Genomic DNA, 21223 nt, shown 5'->3' with positions numbered 1-21223 from the left:
AAGCAGATGTGCAGAACAAAATATTTCAGTGCCTGAGATGTGTGGTATTTCCTTATGTAAGCCTTTATTGTTGAGAGCCAATAACAGTTACCACAATAAATGTAGTAATGTATATACATTTTGTCCTCATTCATTGTTGTATCTAAATTCTTATTGAAATAATAGTAAAATACTTTCCTGAAAATGTTGACCTTTGAGCAGTGAATGTCATCACTGGCTACACTTAGAACACTGCATGTGTCCAGATCGTTAAAAGGTACCTATTTGTTAAACCTCTTTTGGGAACCTGTAATTTGAAGCTTTGGTAGAGAGCTGAAAAATTCTGAGTCTGTAAGGAAATACAAACTAGTATTTGATTGAATATTAGAGACTTTTCATAGTACCATTCAGGATGCGTGTGTGTCTGTGTGTCCATGCAAGAAAAAGACAGGGAATTAAAAAATTCTCACCTGTGCTGCAGCTGAAAGCGCACAGTAAGATGAAGTTTGTTTCATGATAAAAATGAATGCCACTGCAGAAGCTGTCTCTGCAAAACTGAGATATTGTTTTCTCAGTCTAACATTTCTCCTGCCAGTTGGCAGATTTTTTTTCAGAAAGCAACCCATCTGCTGCTTGAACCACACAGTAACTTTGCAACTCACTGCTTGTGCTGTTGTTTCTCCTCTTGCCCTGTGATCAAAAGGTATTTGTGGTTCAGTGGCATGGCAGCTAAGCAATAAAGTCAGAGTATTTTAAGCAAACACAGTCCAGGAAATAATTGCATATATTTATTTTCAGAGGAGGGTGTGTGGCAATTGATGCAACTAGTAGACAACAGAGGTTGCACGGGCTCCTAGAAATTAGTGTTCCCCCCAAAACTGTTCCCTGTTAGCACAGCTTATCCTTTGTTCTCTCTAATGGCAATTCTCACAGCACTTCTGTGAAAATTTTAAAGGAATGGTTAACAAAAGTGGTCATTACTTTACCATGAAAGATGGATCACTGAAACTAAAAAGATTGAGATTACTAAAATTGCTTTGGAGATTATTGAGATTATTTTCCATTTGAGATAGATTATATTCTTTTTTTGTGATACTATTTCTTAGCATGGGATCTTATAAAGCAATGGATGACTTTCACTGTCTCTCGGTCCTTGCTGGTAAATGTATTTCTGTTTGCATAAGAACAAAAGAATAAACTTTAGTTTAAATGCAACTGAATTGAAAACACAATAGACTCAACTCTAGCCTTTGTAGGCCCTTTGAGTCAAGGTGGTCAGTTTGCATGAGAGAAATCTAATCAATGGAACTCAGTACTTGTAACACAGAGGACAGGGATGGGTCCTCTTTCTAAAGTGTGTTCTGAGTCTGAATTAATTTCTTACTCCGTTCCTCTGATTAGTAAAGGGAACACATGAATAACTGATCTTTTAGTTCAACCATCTAATGAAAGAGACTTCAAGTCACCAAAGGAAAGCAACATAATATCATATAAAAATTTATATTTGGCCCAAACCTGTATTTCACTTCTGTAGCAAGAAATATTTCAGTTATAACCAAAGCAACAGAAATTCTGGTCTAGATTTAAGTTAAATCAACAAAGGAGGAAAAGGAACTTCAGCTTCCTTCTCTCCAGGAAGCTTTTCCTGGAATCACTTTTCCCATGTGGTTCACCTCGTGGTCTTTGAAGTACTTTCAAGGAGAGTTATCATGCAGTAGTGCTCAGGGCATTTACTCTGACAGACTAGGGTTCAAGACTCCTCAAGCAGAAAAGGGAACTGCTGTTTCCTTGTCATCAGCTCCTTTGCTTGCTTGATTTTTGTGAATATAGCCTGAAAAAGGAGAATCCACCCAACTTACCTGCCTAACCCATGCCAAAGTCATAAATAGCGTTGGTGGGGCTGAATCAAATTTTCTAGGGAATATAACTCATACTTCCTAAATTTGCTGTCCCTATTTAGCATGTGGAAAAGGATTTTAAATCCTTTGAAAAGGATTTTGGATATTACAAAGTAAAACTGAATGGCAAAAATATTTATTCTGTAGTTTCAACAGGCTACAACACCCCAAAACCAACCAACCAACCAACCAGAAAACACAAAAAACAAAACCAAAAAAAAGCAAAACACCACAAATAAAAAACCTTTCAGACAGATCTATTTGTCCAGTAAATATCCCAAAGATGTCTAAGGAACTTAAAAGAGGAGCAAATGAGAGAGACCATGCTGAATTTGTTAAAACAGGCAGATGGCTTGAACAGAAAGATAGCTTATTCTCTCCCTCAACTATAATGTTCTCAGCAAGTGTCTCTGTTGAAAGGATAAGCATGAGAAGAGATAATAGGATCTTAAGATAACCAGAAGCATATAAAAAAGAATTACCTTAGTATTATTGGAAGGTCCTCCACATGCTGGGAACTACAGCCCCTGCTTTTTTCTTTGGAAGAAGTATTTATCACATTGTTGGATAAAATCTATCAGTAAATAAAACCTGTTTGGTTCATGTTAGTCAATTGACTGGGGACTATTCTAAAATATTTTCAGAGAAATTTGGCACAAGTGTTAAACACCCACTTTGGTGAGGCATATGGTTTGGTAAAACAGGTTTGTTTAACTGACTTTTAAGATTGTTGGATTAAAGAGATGATAACATCAGCATTTTTCTTTTACTTCTGAATCCACTGAAAACATACCAAAATGAAAGCACAGAGTATTATGTGGTGAAGTATAGAGTAAAAGACCGCTTAAAATCACATACCCTTGGGAAAGACAAATTAAGTGTCACTGAGACATTAAGAACTAAGAAATCTAGTATTTTTTTATCTATCTTGGAGACTGTGGAGAAAGCCTTATGTTGACAATTATTTAGTTTTCAGAATCCCAAGAAGTCATGCAGTAGACTTCCACGTCACTCCTTTATTAAGAAGGAATTTTTAAAAGTTGCTATGATTTAATAAAGAAAAGCATAGCTCAAGCTAGTAAAAATCAGTTGTAGACTGTCAGTGTTACTGAACAGATGGAATAGATTAGTTCACTGATGTTCAGTGAGTGGGCTGTGGTACACAAGAACGTTGGCAGTTACTATAACTGGCCTACAGACTCACGAGAAATGCCATTCTAGTGCTTGCACCTAGAAATTGAGGATATACAGGACATTTTGAAGGCTGCTGGTCATCTGTAAGGTTTGAGACCCCATGGTTTTCAAATGTTTTTACCTAATAATAATTTTAGAGTTTACATGGGATTGAAGTGGCATAAACAGGTTGGACTGTCTTCAAAGGAATAATTGTATTTCCAAGAGTTAGACTATGGTAGCATTGTTAACTGTGATGACAGCTTGCATCATCCTTTTACTTGTGATTGTTAAATGTGTGGCAGATTTTGTGTTGGTTCAGTTGCTGCTACATCATGTACCTGTTTGTTAATGGTGTTCCTTGACTTTACTACCATAAATTATTTTATGTTATCAGTAACATACAATAACAGGAACTGTATTGACTCTAGTAGACCTGTTACAGAATGCTATTTAGTGTGTGGCCAAAACTCTCTCTTCACTAGAATTGCTAAGATTTTTCTTACTTTAAATTGTCCTTAATACTGTTGTATATTAGAAAATGAAAAATGTCAAATGCTCTTGAAAAATGTCAAATGTTCAAAGATAAAACAAAAAAATCACTACTCGATTTTTAGTCAGTGGTTATTCCTATTTATTTCATTAGGAATTCACTTTTGTTAAAAAATGGATAAGTACTTGAAGGTTTTGGTACTATTTCATTTCTCTTCGTTGATATTTCAAAATGGTGAAGGTAACTGAATATCACCATTTCTTATGTTTCATGAGCAGAGACAATTAACCTGACTGCAGTGTATAATCACTGTTCGGCAGTCTAGAGGTAGAAAACAGCAACAAAGTCATTGGGTTGATCTTTTCTAAATCTCATGGAGGGCAACAAATTGGAACCTGTGCATCAGAACAATAATCCCCATTATTAGAGAATAAATTTAGTAATATCCTGAGGTGCTACTAATGTTGAAATAACGATCTCTCAATCTGTTGGTGAGTTAATATATCAGAGCATTACACTTTAGATCTAGTAGTCAGGGAATTAAAACAAATTGTGAGAACTAAACAGTTAAATACTTTTTTCTGAAGTCTGTCTTACATCACTAAATTATAATACTAAATATTGTTAGGCCTTCCAAATTGCAGAGCAGTGTCTGTCTAATGAATCTGGCAATTTTTAGTTGTTATTTGGAGAGTGCTGTCTGGCACAGTTTGTGCTGTACAGTGTTAACTGTTCATATTCTTGGTCTTCCAGTTTTCTGCCTACCCCAGCCACTTTGTTACTTCGTTGCATTTGAAAAAAATATCCACATCAAAACCAGAAACAGGATGAGCTGGGAGCACAGCCACCAGGATTATAGAGTCTCTGAATTATACGGTACCTGCATCAACTTTTCCCAAGGCTACGTTTCAGCAGGGTCTCATAAGAAGCTTTTTAACTATTTGAGGTTGTTGGTTTGCATCTGTTCACAGTAACTTCTAATCAGCCTCACTTATAGGACGTAGCTGAACGCATGGTCGTTTCACATAGTATGGTGATAATTCTCTTCCTAATTCAGATAAAACAGTGCGATAAAGGAAATATTAGGTTCTATTGGTCTAATTTGTTGTTCAATGAATATACATAATCTAAATAGAGATCTCCTATCACGAGTAGCATCAAACTGTCTGCTTTCATTAAAGAAAGGTTACAAAGCACTTATCAGTCAAAAAAAAAAAAACCAAAACAAAACCATTTGGATAAAAAGCATAAGAGATGGAGCGATAAATATTTTTTAGATAGTTCACTATCTAGTCTAGTCAGTGTTTACATGCGTACAAATATATGTCTCATTGGTGAAGCTTCAGTTTTATTGCACATAGTTGGAACTGAACTGAGTTTAGACAGAGTGGTTTAGAGGATGACTGAATGTCATCGGACCTCTGTCACTGTGCAGGTGTTGTAGTAGCAAAGTCATAATTCCAACATGCAATTCTATAGTTCTTGCATTGGAATTGCCACTGTTTCAACTGCTGTCTCTACCACCAATACCATGGAAAAGTTAGAATCCTTGTCTCAGAGCTGAAACTTCAGAAATGGCATTACGAAAGGAAGCGATGACCAGAAGATGTGGAGTGAGGGGAAGGAAGCAAGAGGATTACAGTAACATGTTATTCCAATTATCTAGGTTAATTTGTTTTCTGCTTAGTTAACTCCTTTTCTTTCAAGACTTACATTGTGCAGGGTAGGTTTCCTAGGGGATTTACTCTGGCAAATGTTCTAACTGTCATACCAGATACAGAAATATTTTAGGAGATCAATTTTTTATTAGCTAAGAACCAGATCCTCAACTTTTCACTGCTTTGCAGTATTTGAGCAATGTAAAACGACTGGGAAATGCCCTGAGGAGGACCTTTGACATGCTTCTGCATTTTGGTTGATTCTTGCTTATATAATGGTCCCTGGTAGATTATCATGGTTCATTTTGAGCCAGGTCAGCCCAATTTAGCTCCTATGATACTCAGAAAATTCAAGAGAGTGGTTTTCAAATGTTTTCTTCATTCTAATATAAGAAATTCATTTCAAAGACCAATAAATGTTTCACAAAAGCTGCTTGATGAATAGTTAGAGTGGGATAGCAGGGAAGAACTCAAAGGAGGAAGAGAGTAGATATCTTTATCTATCTATAAAGATAGATACTATCCATTCCCAAGATAATAACTGATGCTATCTACAAAAAGCATTATCTATTACTGTCTTTCTTTCAATATTTAATTTAGAGATCATAATTGAATCTGCAGTATACATTGTAAAATATACAGACTTGACAAGCAGGATGAGCTAACAATGCTATTGGATCCTTGATTGGGAATTTCAGAGATTTTACTATCTTAACTACTTTGCTGTATTTGCTGCTTCTTATTAATACATGCTGCAGAAATCCTGTGTATAGAACTTAGCAAGTTACAAAGTCACAGCTATTAGCTTATCAGATAAATAAATTAAAGTACACAGAATAAAAAAGTCTCTGAATATAGAAGAATATACAGAAATAGTGTAATAATAATGATCAAGGATCAGAAGAAAAAATCTCCGTACTGGTTCCCTCCCTCTTTGGAGATGCAAAAACAAAGAGTAATAAATTTTAGCCTTTAATGTAACATCATTCAGAAACAAATCAGGCATAGGAATGAATGGCTGTCACAGTCAGAATACTTTAAAGCATGATAAAAGAATAGTAAATTGCTAATGTTACTGTATTCCAGGGGAGTTGCCTGTGGTTTTCTAGGGTAAGAAGATTAATGAAACTCCAGTTGCTAATGGCTAAGAGTAGGTATTCGACCTCAGTGCAATCTGAGTCAATCAGAAGCTTGCAGAGAGTATCCTTAGGCTATTTTTCCATTGTTAGATGACCTGTCTCTGTGTACTAATAAAGCATTACTCTTTCAGGCCGGCAGCCTGGTACAGGTATACAGAGAATGGCTGTAAGGCTGTCTTAAAGAAACCCTTTGTAAAGCTCGTAACAAGAAAGGAGGATCTTGTTAAAGAGACAGTCACAACATGCGGTGCCACTGATATTCTGGACAGTGCTATAGTTCATGGAATAACTTACAGAACCCTTTGTAATTTAGAGAGTCCCATATTTCTGTGTTAGATACCCACTGAACTAACTTTTTACTTCATCTTTTACAACCACATCTCTCCTTCAGCTGGAACACACTGCGTTCTGGCACAGTTAATTGTAAAATCGAGATAATTAAATCAGTAAGTCACTATAAACTTGCTTAAATTTCCCTGAATATTTGGTTCTTGCAATTGTCACCCTCTGCACACAGTGGTACAGCTGCCGTTGAGCAGAGTGGGATAAACTAGCATACATTCTATCTTCTGAAAGTTTTCACAACCCAGTTCTACTTTCTGTAGTAAAATATTCTCTGCTTCTAAAAGACTAAATGAAAAGAAATTTCAGTGATGAGAACTTGCACTTATTAATGCTTTAGTTATTTGTATGTGAGAAAATCTTTTATAAAGCTTTCTGAGATCTGTTTTTTCATGTTTTATGAACTTAACCAGATTCCCTTTTTATGTGGTCAGGAAAAGAACAGGTTTATTGAGTGCCCTTTATGAAAGTAAAATTGCTTTTCGGCTTGCAGGAGGTCCTGCAAGCAATTAACTTCAATCAACAAGAAGTGTCATGAGTCCAGGGGAAATTACGCAAGTATGTTTCTCAAGATTTAGTGATAATTGTCTAGTCATCGTGCAGCAGTTCTTTATGGATCTTCTGAAGATAATTGAAAAAAAAAATCTTACCTGTTGAAAAAAAGCTTTGTTATTCTGAATATGACTTAGTACAATCTTCAGCAGTTCATTTACTCTTAATTAGGAAGTTAGCATTATGCTGCTGAATAGTCTAAAAGAATATTGTCTGCTTTGATGATGGGATTTTATTAACGACTGATCAGGTACTTCTATTGACAACCTGATTTTTGAACTATTCATTATCATGGCCAGGCTTCGCGAATGAAGATTTCGGAAGGGCTCTACCCACGTTTGTTACAAGCACGCTGGTGGCTAAAAAGGCCAGTACGAGATAGACATGACTGGTTGCAAAAGGAACAGCAGAAAGACTCCTTAGGTGGTATATTCTGCAAAACATGATTCTTTCTGCATTGTTTTTTCTCCTCAAGAGTGAACCTGCATGCATTCTCAAAGGAAGCAGCAGCATTATAGGTGATGTGTCTCCAGGCCTCCCAATTGGAGGCCAGAGTAGACCAGTTATGTTGATCAATATGGCCAAGGCTGAGATGTTGTTTCAGGGAGTCCTTGTATCTTCTCTTCGGGGCTCCTCTCTTGTGGCAGCTGGTGGCAAGTTCACCATAAAGCAAGATCTTAGGGAGGCGGTGGTCCTTCATCCTGGAGACGTGCCCTGCCCAATGCAGCTGTGTTCTCAGCAACATGGCCTCAATACTTGTGACTTCTGCTTGTTCTGGAACAGATGTGTTGGTCACATAATCTGACCAGTGGATGTTTAGGATTGTATGGAGGCAGCATTGATGGAAGCATTCTAGGAGTCGCAGGTGGTGGCGGTAGATGACCCATGATTCGGACCCATATAAAAGAGTAGACAGCACAATGGCTCTGTAAACACTGATCTTTGTACTTTTCTTCAAGTGTTTATTTTGCCAGACTCTTTTATGGAGTTTTCTGAAAGCTCTATATGCCTTTGCTAACCTGTTGTCTATCTCTCCATCAATCTTACCATCCAAGGAGGTGATGCTGCCTAGGTAATTAAACTGCTGGACTGATTTGAGCTCTGATTGGCCAATGGTGATATGGGGATGATGGAAGACTTCCTGAGGTGCTGGTTGATAGAGAACTTCTGTCTTCTTTAAGCTGATTTCCAGCCCAAAAAACTCAGCAGTGTCTACAAAGCAGGATGTTAAATGCTGCAGAGCTGCTTCTGTGTGGGTGACAAGGGCAGCGTCATCAGCATAAAGCAGCTCCCGGACAAGATGATTTAAGGTCTTAGTGTGGGCCTTCAGTCGCCTTAGGTTGAATAGGCTTCCATCAGTACGATATCGAATGTAGATACCGTCCTGATCATCGAGGTCTGCTGTGGCCCTTTGGAACATCATGCTGAAAAAGATTGTGAATAGGGTTGGAGCAAGAATGCAGCCTTGTTTCACACCATTGGTTATTAGAAAGGGCTCAGAAAGTGCGTTGCCATATCTGACTTGGCCGTGCTGATCATCATGGAGTGAGATGATCATTTTAAGGAACTTGGGGGGACATCCTAAACATTCCAAAATCTGCCATAGACCTTTTCTGCTCACAGTATTGAAAGCCTTGGTGAGATCAACAAAGGTTAGATAGAGACCTTTGTTCTGTTCCCTACACTTCTCTTGCAGTTGTCTGAGAACAAATACCATGTCTATCCTTCTCCTAGGATGACTGCTGGAAAGCTAGTGAGCTCATCCTGCCCATGGACACATTTTATCTGACCCTTCAGTTTTGACCTGTCTGGCATGAGAGACCCTGCCAGAGGCATATACCTCCACCAGTATAGCTCGCAACCTCATAAGGGCACACAAGCTTCTCCCCCACTAAAATGATTAGGGCAGGTTTTTGAACTGTTAGGCTACAGGTAAATCATGTTCCCAAGCTTTTTGGACATATTTTTGTTTAATTCAAAACTAATCAGGTGGCTCCTGGTGCTAATGCATCTAGACAAACTTTACTATTATTAGATTCCAAGTTAGTAACACATTTGGCAGCCCTGAATAAAATCACAGAAATTATTCAAAACCCTTTGGAAATTCAAAAGTAATACCCAAGCAGAATGCTCTGCTTGTTACACTCACACCAGTCCTTATATTCTATTATCTATTAAAGGCCTGCGCTTACAAGCAGCCTGAGCTCTTTGGCAATCAGCTTTATTCAAGCCTCTTGGCCTGCCCTGTAGTCACTTAAGGCACTGAAATTTAATTAATTTCAATGATCTGCTTTTTGTCTGCACCAAGATTTTCAGGCCTCTGTATAAAAAGTATGCATAATGTCCTGCACTTTTAAAAGGTAAATTAACAGTAAAACTCCTTACACTGTAGATAAAATCTGAAATAACAGTTTGCAAAAATGGCACTGTGGGACTCCATGCTTTGTACTGCATTAAGCTTATTTAAGCAAGGAACTGCATTTATATTTTCTGTCTGTAAGGTGCCTAGAAGAATGCAAGCCCTACTGCTCACTGTTACTGTTCATCTGACTGCCAAACAACTGATTCTCATCCATGAAGCAAACACAGAAGAATCTCTGTGTGTTACTAGCTCAAACTGGACTCAAAACATCAACATGAACATGCTATTCTTGGGCCATTCATTGTGATGAACTTTCTCTTGGAAAGACCAGACAGCAAACCTTTAATGTCATTTAATGATGTAGTTGGTAGGAAGTCAGTGAACAATTTTGTTTATGATCCACCAGGAGAATTAGAAACAGGATCACTTCCGCTATTACCTATTATATAGCTATTATGACCAGTAGCTATGTTGTCTCCTAAAACTCTGACAGCAGTAAGCAACTTTGTTACTTTTTTTATAGAAGGCAGTTAGTATGACTGAACATCCACAGAGAGGGTTTCAGCTGAATGAGGTGACTCTGTCTTAGAGACTCACTCTTAGTACAAACAGAGAATTACAAGTTTTATTTATTCATCCAATATACAAACCCAAAACAAAACATAAAAAAATTAGAACAGGTTTATACAAAGAACACATTACTGAGAACTAGCATGGAATGCCATTAAAACTTTCAGCCACTTGGCCTAAATTTTAACACAGAACAAAAAGGAGCTTGTTCCCACTTATATTACCATCCAAACTTGACTTGCTATTTTGGAGCCTTAACTAGACATCTTTTTAATGATCCTCACATTTTAATGTGGAGAATCAAAAGTAGGTTATTCAGGGAGTATTATTAATGGACTTTTAGAGCCCACATTTTAAAAGAGTAAAGATTGGTTGTATGTTCCTGCTATTAGTATAAAAAGTTGCTTTAAAAGTATTTCTCTGTTTAATGAGTGTGGATTTACTGGCATTTCCACTTTAAAAAAAGGCTTTTATCAGACCACCTTTTTTCTCTTTTGCATCTAAGTTTCTCTGACATATTTGTAGCCCAGAAAATGAAGTGCTATTTGGTAGTAAAATTACAGTAATTCTGTGAGTTGCTTACAGCCTGTGTGGGTCTGTGGGTGAAGGTATACTTATCCGTACTTTTTTTCAGGAACATGGACAGAGATGTGGGGCAGAAGCACAGGCTAGAAATAAATTCTGTCAACCCCCAACCAACTAGGAGAAAAGACATGAAGAAGCATGCATATATATTAATTTTCTGGAAAATTTGCTCCCTAGAAATGCTATAGGAAAAGATTATTGAGATATGCTTAGGAAGAATTCTGATGTTATGTGACTGTGTGTGAAGATTAATACTGCTATCACCAAGAGTATATGAAAGGGAAGTTAGGTGAACAGCAGCAAATGGAATGTCATCAAATGCATCTTTCTATACAAAAACATAGAATCCGATCTGTGGTCTTTGATCCCTTAAAAAAAAAGCTACTCCTTTTTGTTGCTAAAGAATAAGAAACCAAACTGCTCTTCTGTTAAAGGTAAACTGACAAAAGTAAAAAAAAATGTGATTCTTATGAATAATAATGCATTAAAGACAACAAAATCCTGTTAAAGTAATAAGAATGAGTTTTAAGTGGCTTCTAAATATACTGAGAGCTAGTAAAGCAGATATAAATGGAGAAAACAAAATAAATACGTAAGACTGAAATTGTAATTATCATTAAAGAAGAAAACTAATTAAGTTGTAAAACAGGTACCCTTTTTATAAGGCAGTTTTCTCATTGGAAGAAATAGTGAAAGTAGGTAAGAGTACCTAGTATTTTTCACTAGTTTGTCACTAGAGAAATACTAAATTAGAAGGACGGGATGCTAAGGGATACTAAGCAAGTTTGCAGATGATACAAAACTGGGAGGAGCTGTTGACTCCCTGTAAGGCAGGGAGGCCCTGCAGAGGGACCTTGACAAATTAGAGGACTGGACAATCACCAACCACATTAAGTTCAACAAGAGAAAGTGCCCAATTCTGCACTTCGGACAGGGCAACCCTAGCTTTTTGTACAGACTGGGAAATGAGATGCTGGAAAGCACTGCCGCGGAAAGGGACCTGGGGGTCCTGGTTGACTACGAGTCAGCAGTGCCCTGGCAGCCAGGAGGGCCAACCATGTCTGGGGGGCATCAGGCAAAGCATCACTAGCTGGTCAAGGGAGGGGATTGTCCCGCTCTACTCTGCACTGGCATGGCCTCACCTGGTGGAATACTGTGTGCAGTTTTGGGCACCTCAATAGAAGAAAGGCATTAAGCTCTTAGAGAGTGTCCAAAGGAGGACAGCAAAGATGGTAAAGGGCCTCGGGGGGAAGCCGTTTGAGGAGTGGCTGAGGTCACTTGGTCTGTTCATCCTGGAGAAGAGAAGACTGAGGGGAGATCTCATCACAGCCTACAACTTCCTCATGAGGGGAAAAGGAGGGGTAGGCACTGATCTTTTCTCTCTGGTGACCAGTGAAAGGACCTGAGGGAATGGCCTGACATTGTGTAAGAGGAGGTGTAGGTTGAATATTAGCAAAAGGTTCTTCATGCAGAGGGTGGTTGGGCACTGGAACAGGCTCCCTGGGTTGGTGGTCACAGCACCAAGCCTGACAGAGTTCAAGAAGCGTTTGGACGATAACCTCAGGCATATGATGTGACTCTTGGGGATGGTCCTGTGCAGGGCTAAGGGTTGAACTCCGTGATCCTTGTGGGTCCCTTCCAACTCAGCATATTCTGTAATTCTGTAATTCTGAAATATTGTTACAGGGACAAATTCAGGGCATAGCTATTTGAATTAAAACCATTAAAGAAGGTGTTTTTTGATCATAAGATAAATATACTATTGAGACCTATGGTATATTAGTCTTCCACATACTGGAAAGGAATACCCAGACTTCCTTACTATGAAATTATCTACTGATAGGGATATTTTCATGAATTCTCTGCTTTCAGGGAAGGGAAAAAATGAAGCGGAAGATACAAGTCATGAGGTAATCTGAGTTGCTGATTTCTAACAAATCATGATATATTGTATAGAGGTGAGGTTTTAATTAGTAAGTAGTATGCTTTTGACATTGTTGATGTCAGTGAACAAAAGTGTATACTGGCATCTTTTATGCTCCCTTTGAAGCAATCTTGTAATAAATAACAGTGGAATTTGGAATCTAAGTGGCATTTGAATCAAATATACTTTATTTAGTAGTGAGTTTTTCATTTGTTTTTCATAGTAGAGAAATACTGTCTCGTCACTGGAACTTGTATTTTTTTCTATATAAATTACAAGTGAATCCTACTTCCTTTTTAAATATCTTCTTTAAAGCCTATTGTCTGTTAAAATTTGTTTCTCCCTAATAAGCTGGTTGCAACCATTGTAATCACTGTCAATGGATGGCTATGCGTGAGTCATGCACCAAATAGTAGGCTGTCCTATGTCATCATGCTAGTGCTTTGACCTGAAGGCCATCTCTAGGATGAGAAAATTAGCTGAGTCACAAATCTCTTTTTTCTTGGTCTCTCTACTGTGAGCTAAAGTTGGTACTTGCAATACGAACCCTTGTCCTCTGGAAACTGATTCAGGGTAGCAGTTCATTCCAGGTGACCTCCTGAGCAAAAATCTGTTAATGTTTTGGGTAGAACTGAACCAAAGACCTAATGATGAGAGGATGGTTCCTTCAACTGTCTAGGTTCAGCACCTATAGGCCACAGATTTCTGTAATTCAAAATGTACTTTATTGCAAAATATAGGACAAAAGAAGTGGGTTTATATTTTTTCCTAGCCATTTGTTTGCAGCCTGTAGGATGTCATTTTTCCATATTTATGCAGCATATAGAAAATATCTTTGCTTTTTTTAATGGATTATTAATAGCCCCTTCTAAATGAAAGTGTTTATCTTATTCCATGTTTACTTATAGCTATTAATGTTTGGTGGATAGTCCATCAATGATATTGGATTTAGCATCCTGGCATTATATTAGATCACGTCATCTCAGTGCCTAGGAGAAGGTTCTTCTAAAACATTATTTCAACTTCCTTGCTTGTGGGAATAGTAATGTGTATGAATGCAAGTAATGGGAGTTTGTAGCCTAAGCAATTCTTTCATAGTATTTCATTGGTGGGAGAGAGTGTGAACTTTGAATGTATTTTACCATCAGTAGCTGGCCAGAAGTTTGCAAATTTTCCTTTCAGATGTGGAACTAGTATGATTATGCCTAATACTCTTACTTGAATATACCTGATATTCTTATTTGAGGTGCATGAAGTCTGTAAGGAGAAGTGTCTAGACACGTCAATGTAGTAGGCATTTGAATGTTCATGAAGCAGAAGACACTTAGACCATAATCTTTGAGGGGGAATTTCCTAAAAATGCTGTTTGGTGTGTTCTTAGATGACTGTGTTGTTGTGTTTCCACTTAATTCAACTCAAGTTTAATAGGAGCTTTGTAAAAAGGTCTATAAGGATTGCATTGAAATGCATTTTACTAATGAAACCCCTGTCCCACTGATGTCAGTGGTAAAATTCTCAGGTTAAGTGGGGTCAAGATTTTACTTCTCATTTCATGCGGGACTGGAAAGTGTTTGAAAGAGCAGCTGAGACTCCAAGACAAAAATGTGAATCCAGACTTCCAGCCCACATTCTTCTTTTGGCAGCATGAAGACTCAATCTGAAGTAATTTGTATTTGAAGATTCTGTAATCAAGTTTTTGTATGTACACAAAAATGAAGTTTATTCTGCAGACTGCAACACATACAATTTGAGGTCTGTATCTCTTCAAAACATGCAGAGGATCATTCCCTATTTGAATACTTTATAGTTCACAGTCCTGTCAGTATTGACTTTGTTTGCGTTAGCAAATGAGAGTTGCATTAGGAGATCTGCAAAGTGAAATAGTTGGTACCAGAGACACAGTGACCACACTATTAACATTGTAGAACTTCTGCCTCAGGTTAGTTCTAAACTATCCTGTAGATATAGTGTACACTAGCAGCATATGACAGTGCATGAGCTCTTGGAGTACATTTTTCAGTTCAGTTTAATAAGAAAATCAAAATGTGGACCAAAGCATTGGAGGTGAAGGTGGCTAGGAGTTCTGCTTCAAAAGTGCATTTTAGGTCCAAACTACAGTGTTCATGTTGATGCATCCTGGCCTTTTTGTTCCCTCCATATGATGTGTTTATATTCTTTCGTAGATTCAGATTTGTCTGTGGCATCATTTGTGCAAAAGTTTCAAGACTTCAGTGTTAAGAAGTCATTTGCATGTCTTGCTCATTCATTGTCAAACTGCAGCATATACTAAAGCTGAGCTTTCCTCTGTGCAAAGAGCTCTTGCTCGCAGATGCACTGAAAACATGTTGGGCAATGGTTTGAATGATCTAGTATTTTTTATATAACTTATTTGAAATATTTACACCAAATTGTGGTATGCAAAGAGAATCCTGCAACAAGGATTCATCGAGCCTGGTAATTTGCACACCATAAAACAGGTAGACAGTGTTTACAATGATGGGACAGCTTGAATAAGTGAAAACTTGCAATTCATGATTGCAAAGTATTTGGCCTTTTCCCTGAAAAGTTGGCTGTTCTAGTCAAAGCAGTAGTTCTTAACAGTCATAAACAGTGAAGAATTACAAAAGGATGACATGATCTTGAAAAATTTCTTGACTATATTGAGTAAACACACTTCTTTCAGCATTAGGCATTCAAGACATCCTATTTTGTTTACATTATATAACAGTCATGTTTTTTCAAGGTTCATCTTTTTTTTTTTTTGTATTTAAATTCCCTGAGAACCTACTGCAGCTCCCCAGAGGATTAATGAAGTGTGATATTTTTTCCCTTGCCTGTACCTCAGCCTACAGAAAATTATTTGGCCATTAATTACCACATTATGGTGCAAGGACGACAACAGGCATTAATTTCCTCTGCAGGATCTTTGAAGAACACAAGAATCCTTGGAAGAGCCTAATTTTACTACTTGAACCATAAAGAGTTCATTCAGCGATTTCTTTAGATTTTCTTGGAAAATTTGATTTTGGTCATGAATCAGTTCAGTTTAATTTTGTAGTTTTTTTGATAAGCAAGGTAAAGTTTAAAATTTTCTTTTAAAAAAATTATTGAAAGCCATATTACTGAAGAAAAAAAACATTGTCCTTGCACATATTTATATTTTAGCTACTTCCTCAATATTCCGTTTATTTACATGTTATTATTAATCATAGGAACATGCACAAGGCTAAACATGAAAGACCTGCTACAAGTAGCAAGATCAATTGGAAAAGTAGTGATGTGACCATGGCCCAACGTCCCCATTCACATGAACAGTGGAGCACAGTGCTGGCCCTGGGGTTGGATTGTTGGAAAAGAAGTAAAAAAGTCAGGAAAGGAGAAAAGTGGTCAGCTCAAATGTATAGAGCTTTTGAGGACATAGGTTGTACAGTAGGAAGGTACTTCTTAACAGCTGTTTCACTCTGTTAACTAAGAAATACGGAAAATATCTTTATTTCTTCAATAAAACAGTTTTTGTGAGAGTTCTTGTTCCTTGCCCTAGATCTCTGGGGGAGACCACCATTCCTCCACTGCCATTATATTCCAGGAGAGCAGGAACTACTTAAGTTAGTGCAGGAACAACTAGATGCAATTTCTCTGTCACAACCTGTATCTATATAATGGATTTGGCAGTGTAGCAAAGATTCCTTGCATGGTGTTTCTTTTTAAAAAGCTAAATTAAGAAAAAAAAAACAAAACAAAAAAAAAAAAACACCACTACCTTAGATCAGTAGAATGTGGAGCCAAAAGAAATACTATATTATTTTCTGCTCAATTTGCTAAAGTAGTAGTATCCAACACTACTGCAGTACTCAAGGGAGGATATTACAAACAATATTCAGCTGAAGTGTACAGTAGGTTATTGCAGTTTAACAAATATGAGCTCTGCTTGATTTCAAGGATTTCTCCATTTTCCTTCTATCCAATTTAGTGTAGACTTCTCAGCATTATTATCATAGAAGTGGTCTGTAGGGAATAGGAACGAAGCCTGACAGATGGATTTAAAATGAAAGGAGAACCTTGATAGGATTTTGTGACTACAGAAGAATTTAATAAATAACAGAATGATGATTCAGTGATGTAGTGAAAGTTATTGAATAATAAGATTAACTTGAAGAGTTTCCAAAGAAAGGTTGCTGCTGGTAGGCTGATTTCCTGCTGTTATTTCTGCTCATACTTCATAGTTTCATTTGCATCCAAACATGAAGCTTTTATATCCTGTTTTTAAAATTTTGAATTCAGGAGTATAAGATTTTTAAAACATACAAGTTTTGAAATATCTTCCATTCTGTTATCTTGAGCCTTAGTAGGAACTCTGCAAAAGTTTTTGAATAAACCAGATATAAATTTCAACTTTATCAAGCTCTGTGGGATAATTAGTATAGATGGGAATTTAAGCAGTCTTTATGCATGCACTGCTATGAATGTGTTGTCAAGTGTTTCAGTCACTTAAAAATAATGAAGTGCTTTGTGATAGTGGTGATTTTATGTCATGGCTTTGTCCTACGCAGTCTGAGAAAAAAATTAAACTTAATTCAATGGCTTTGGAAAGGTCCATGGTTCTTACTGAAAATTTCTTGGCAACTTAAGTACAGGGAGGGTAAAAAATAATATAAATCCTAAACTAAACGGCGAGACAAATAACACATTAGTATGTGATGTTCATTTTGGTATTTAATACTGTAATAGCCTTGTGCAGCAAGGTTTTGGTAGTGGAGCGGACTACAGGAGTGGCTTCTGTGAGAAGAAGGTAGAAGCTTCCCCATGTCTGATAGAGCCAAGGCCAGTTGGCTCCAAGATGGACCTGATGCTGGCCAAGGCTGAGCCCATCAGTGATGGTGACAGCACCACTGGCCTAACATATTTAAGAAGGGAGGAAAAAACTGGGACAGCAATTGCAGCTGGGGAAGGATACACATTGGAGAACTGTCTTTGGGGAGAAGGAGATACGGAAACTGGGGTTAAGCCCAGGGAGAAGAGAGCAGCGTGGGGAAGGTGTTTTTTAAATTTAGGGGTTTATTTCTCATTATCCTACTCAGATTTGACTGGTAATAACTTTCTTTTTCCCAAAAGTTTTTTTCCGAAGTTACTGTCTGTTTGCCCATGACAGTAATGGGTGAGTGATCTCTGCCTGTCCTTATCCTGACCAACAAGCCATTTGTTATATTTTCCCTCCTGTGTCCAGCCGAGGAGGGGAGTGATAGAGTAGCATCCAGCCAGGGTCAACCCACCACAAATACAGAAGTCAATGAAAGTGTTTCACAACATTGAAGATTTTGCAGAATGCCACAAGTTTCAGTGCAAGCACTGAATAAGACTGATAACAGCAGTTGTCAGTCTGCTTTGCTATAGAATTTAATTCAATATTGTAGTACGATGCTGTACTTCCTTTGTGCTAGAAGGGTACTGGATTTACCCTACAGTTTCTTGTGGCTCTGGAAGGAAGATAAATGTCAGGGAGTACTTAGGGCTTCTCCTCTTGGGATGTGACTAGATATGCAGGAAAGTATCTTCCTTTTCAGAGGCAATGAGCCATGTTTACCACTCTGGAAGAAAAAGAAAGAGGACTGTGAAAAGAGCTGATCCAAATACCCAGCTCCTTGACAATAACTACTGAGCTAACGGCACTCTCTCTTTTAATTTATGAGATGCTTTGTATCTTTAGGTTATACATTGTTTACCATGTCTAAGTAGAAATCCCTCTCAGGGATGGGTCAATTAGACAATACTAGGGAGTGATACAGGCTGCAATGCAAACAGGTCAAAAGCCAACCCAATGAGCCCACCAGGGCATAGTGCCAGGGTGATTTTTGCTGCACGTAGTGTAGGAGATGAACTGTGAGACCTATCACATCAGCATCTCAAAGGAACACAAGAATCTACCTTGGGTTAGGAGCTGGTACATACATTTCCCACTGGTGCAGGCCCAGTATGATTGAGTGCAAATATAAGTAACCCTTAAGGGACAAATATGAAAAGATGTGTGTCCCCTAAAACTTTTAAGAACTGGAAAATTATACTAAAATCAAGTGCCAGTTAATGCAGTACTTCTATTCAATCCACATTCTGAATACATTGGATATTTGAATTCCAGAATGCCATTTGTTGTAGGCTTTATGAGCAAAAGCATTGCTCTTCTCTTTTCTTGGACCATAAGACAGGCAGTAAGACACCTGTCCCATGTCAGGAGGCAGCAGGCACTCTCATTAATGTCTATTTGTTACAATGAGAGAAAGTATTACCCCCATTTTTACACATGGAGAGCCTGAAATTGCAAGATTAAGAAGCTTGTTCAAAGCCTCGGGGTTCCATACTCCCATTTCTGAGTCTGACCATTTAAATTATAAACTCTCCCTTGGAAAAAAAAGGAAGTTTTTTGTCATGTAGAGATGAAGGATATGATATTCCTCTTATGTACTCCACTGTGAATCACAAATTATTCCATTGCAGTGTGTGGAATTGCCGGGGTAACTCTGAGACAATAAAACCAAAACAGTGGGAGATTTTTAAAAGCATCAAAGAGATTTTGGGGCACAAATCCTTCTGACTCTGAATGCGTCTTGTGTTTCTAAATTATTTTAGTGCTACAGAAGCTGCCATTCCATGTTGCATTATCTATTTCTGGGTGGTCAGTTTATCTTTCTGGTGATTATTATTTGGTTCAGGGCAAAACAGAGTCCAGCAGAAGCAAAGCAGGTTCTTTACTTCCCTATCGAGGTTTCTGTCAGTAGAATGTAATTGAAACTTACAGTATTGAGATGATGACCCAAAGATGTTTGAAGTATCCTCATCTTGGGAAATGATTCTACTGTGCCTGTTTCAAAGGTGGCGATTTTTCTTACATAAAATGTTAGTCTGTGTATCTGTATTTGTATGTGTAAACAGATTAACATATTTTTCTGTTCATCCGTTCTAAGAATTTTCCTTTGCTGCTGCTCGTTTTAGAAGGAATAAACAGCTACAATACTGCTTACTATTCCTCTAAAGGGACAGTTCTCTGACCTTGTTTCCCCTGGCATATGTATAAATTTCTGCAAATGCAAACAGCAAAAAAAAAATTCCTGCTGGAGCAATACCATGTACCCAGTTCCCTGTGGAGATACCCCAGGAAAACAAATATATACAAAACATTAGCTGCATTGTGCCTGAAGGTACTAAAAGACTGGAGTGTTGATCACTGAATAAAAACAGCAAACTGTAACAGAATTTCTTGAAACTGTATTGTTATGCATTGAAAAAAAATATATTTAATTGCAGTAATATTTAAATTCCACCAATAAGCAGAAAATAAACTTCTAGTGAATTTTTAGTGGGTAATGGAATACCTGATAATCAGTCCTTTAACTTCCTTTGAGTCTCTTGATGTAAACAATGTTGTTTAAGTCAACAAGTTTGATTTAAAACCCTCCCAGACAGAAATAGGCCTGCTTTTTTTTCTGTCCTTGGTTAAAAATTGTATTTGATATTTTTGAAAAGAGAAAGAATACATCTTTCTGCAAGTTAACTGCATTGGAATATTAAGTGCTTTTGGCTTTTCCTCAGGAAAAGCATCATCTAAGTTAATTAAGAAACCTCCTTGCTTCCTTGAGAGTCTCACTGTTTAATTAGAGTAATGTATGCCAGTTTGTATTAAATTGAAGTTCACCTTAGCTCACCCAGTAGTTTTTCAGTTAATAACATGTAAGTTGACATCTGTTTTTTGTCTTTTGGTCTCTTTAGTGTGTGATGGATGGTGATACACAACCATGAAGTAGGAGTTCACTCCTACTTGTTATTGTGGCATGTCCCACTAAGAGTCAGAACTAAGTGTGATGAAGTCATACTGATTCTGGTTTGTCTCTAGTACTCTCACAGCTGATCACCATGAGATGTCAATGGTAGCATTCAGTAAATCCTACAAGGAACCACAGCAGTTTCATACACAGAAATGTTTTTGGGGTTTTTTGCAGTCATTTTAAACACATCCTTCAATAGTGAAAAGTAGAAGGGATTTCTCTTAAACAATTTCACTTCTATTAATACTGCCATGGATTTAAAGTCATAGATTTTTTTCTGTTCTCTCATTCTCAAGCAAGTTTCCTAGGAAAAAGAAAAACTCTTGTCTGAAGAGATTGGGCTTGTACCATATTAATCAATACAGAGTTGTTCTCCTTCTGAATAAGTCCCTCAGATATTCATCTTATTATTAATTAGTGATTATTATTCCATATCCAAGAAGAACTAACTTAAAGGCTGCATGCTTTATACAACTTAGTTGACTGAGTTTGTAAATCACCCAAGGCTGAATGCATCTGTAACTTTGATGGAGAGGTAAAGGGAAAGGTCTTCTAGCAGTGCAGTTCATTTCCATACAGTAAGATTAGGTACTCCTTTCAACAGCAATAATATGTATTTAACCTATTCCTGTAAAACACACGCACACTTGCATACATAAAGTTTCTTCCTGCAAATCTGCAACTAGATACAGCCACGACACATACAATCTAGGTAACAAAGTGATAGTAACCAC

At 37.5% G+C, this 21223-nt stretch overlaps 1 protein-coding gene and 1 long non-coding RNA gene across 6 annotated transcripts in view; one reads left to right on the top strand and one right to left on the bottom strand.

Annotated features, from left to right (window-relative positions):
- The window catches only part of PRKN (parkin RBR E3 ubiquitin protein ligase), a 704427-nt gene that overhangs the window by 612866 nt on the left and 70338 nt on the right, over positions 1-21223 (top strand). The window lies entirely within an intron of this gene.
- LOC113942926 lies at positions 18057-20502 on the bottom strand. Of its 2 annotated transcripts, none has more exons than XR_003526112.1 (3): positions 20360-20502; positions 19464-19528; positions 18057-18260 (listed from the first exon to the last, which is right to left on the bottom strand). It is a non-coding gene; the product is annotated as an uncharacterized LOC113942926 (long non-coding RNA). The 2 variants fall into 2 exon arrangements; XR_003526113.1 differs by having other exon boundaries at positions 20370-20502.

This window comes from Corapipo altera, unplaced genomic scaffold (assembly GCF_003945725.1).
Source record: "Corapipo altera isolate COAL_440 unplaced genomic scaffold, ASM394572v1 2b, whole genome shotgun sequence".
Taxonomy (NCBI): Eukaryota; Metazoa; Chordata; class Aves; order Passeriformes; family Pipridae; genus Corapipo; species Corapipo altera.
Note: the sequence above shows the minus strand (reverse complement) of the source record. Positions and strands in the feature narration are given on the sequence as shown.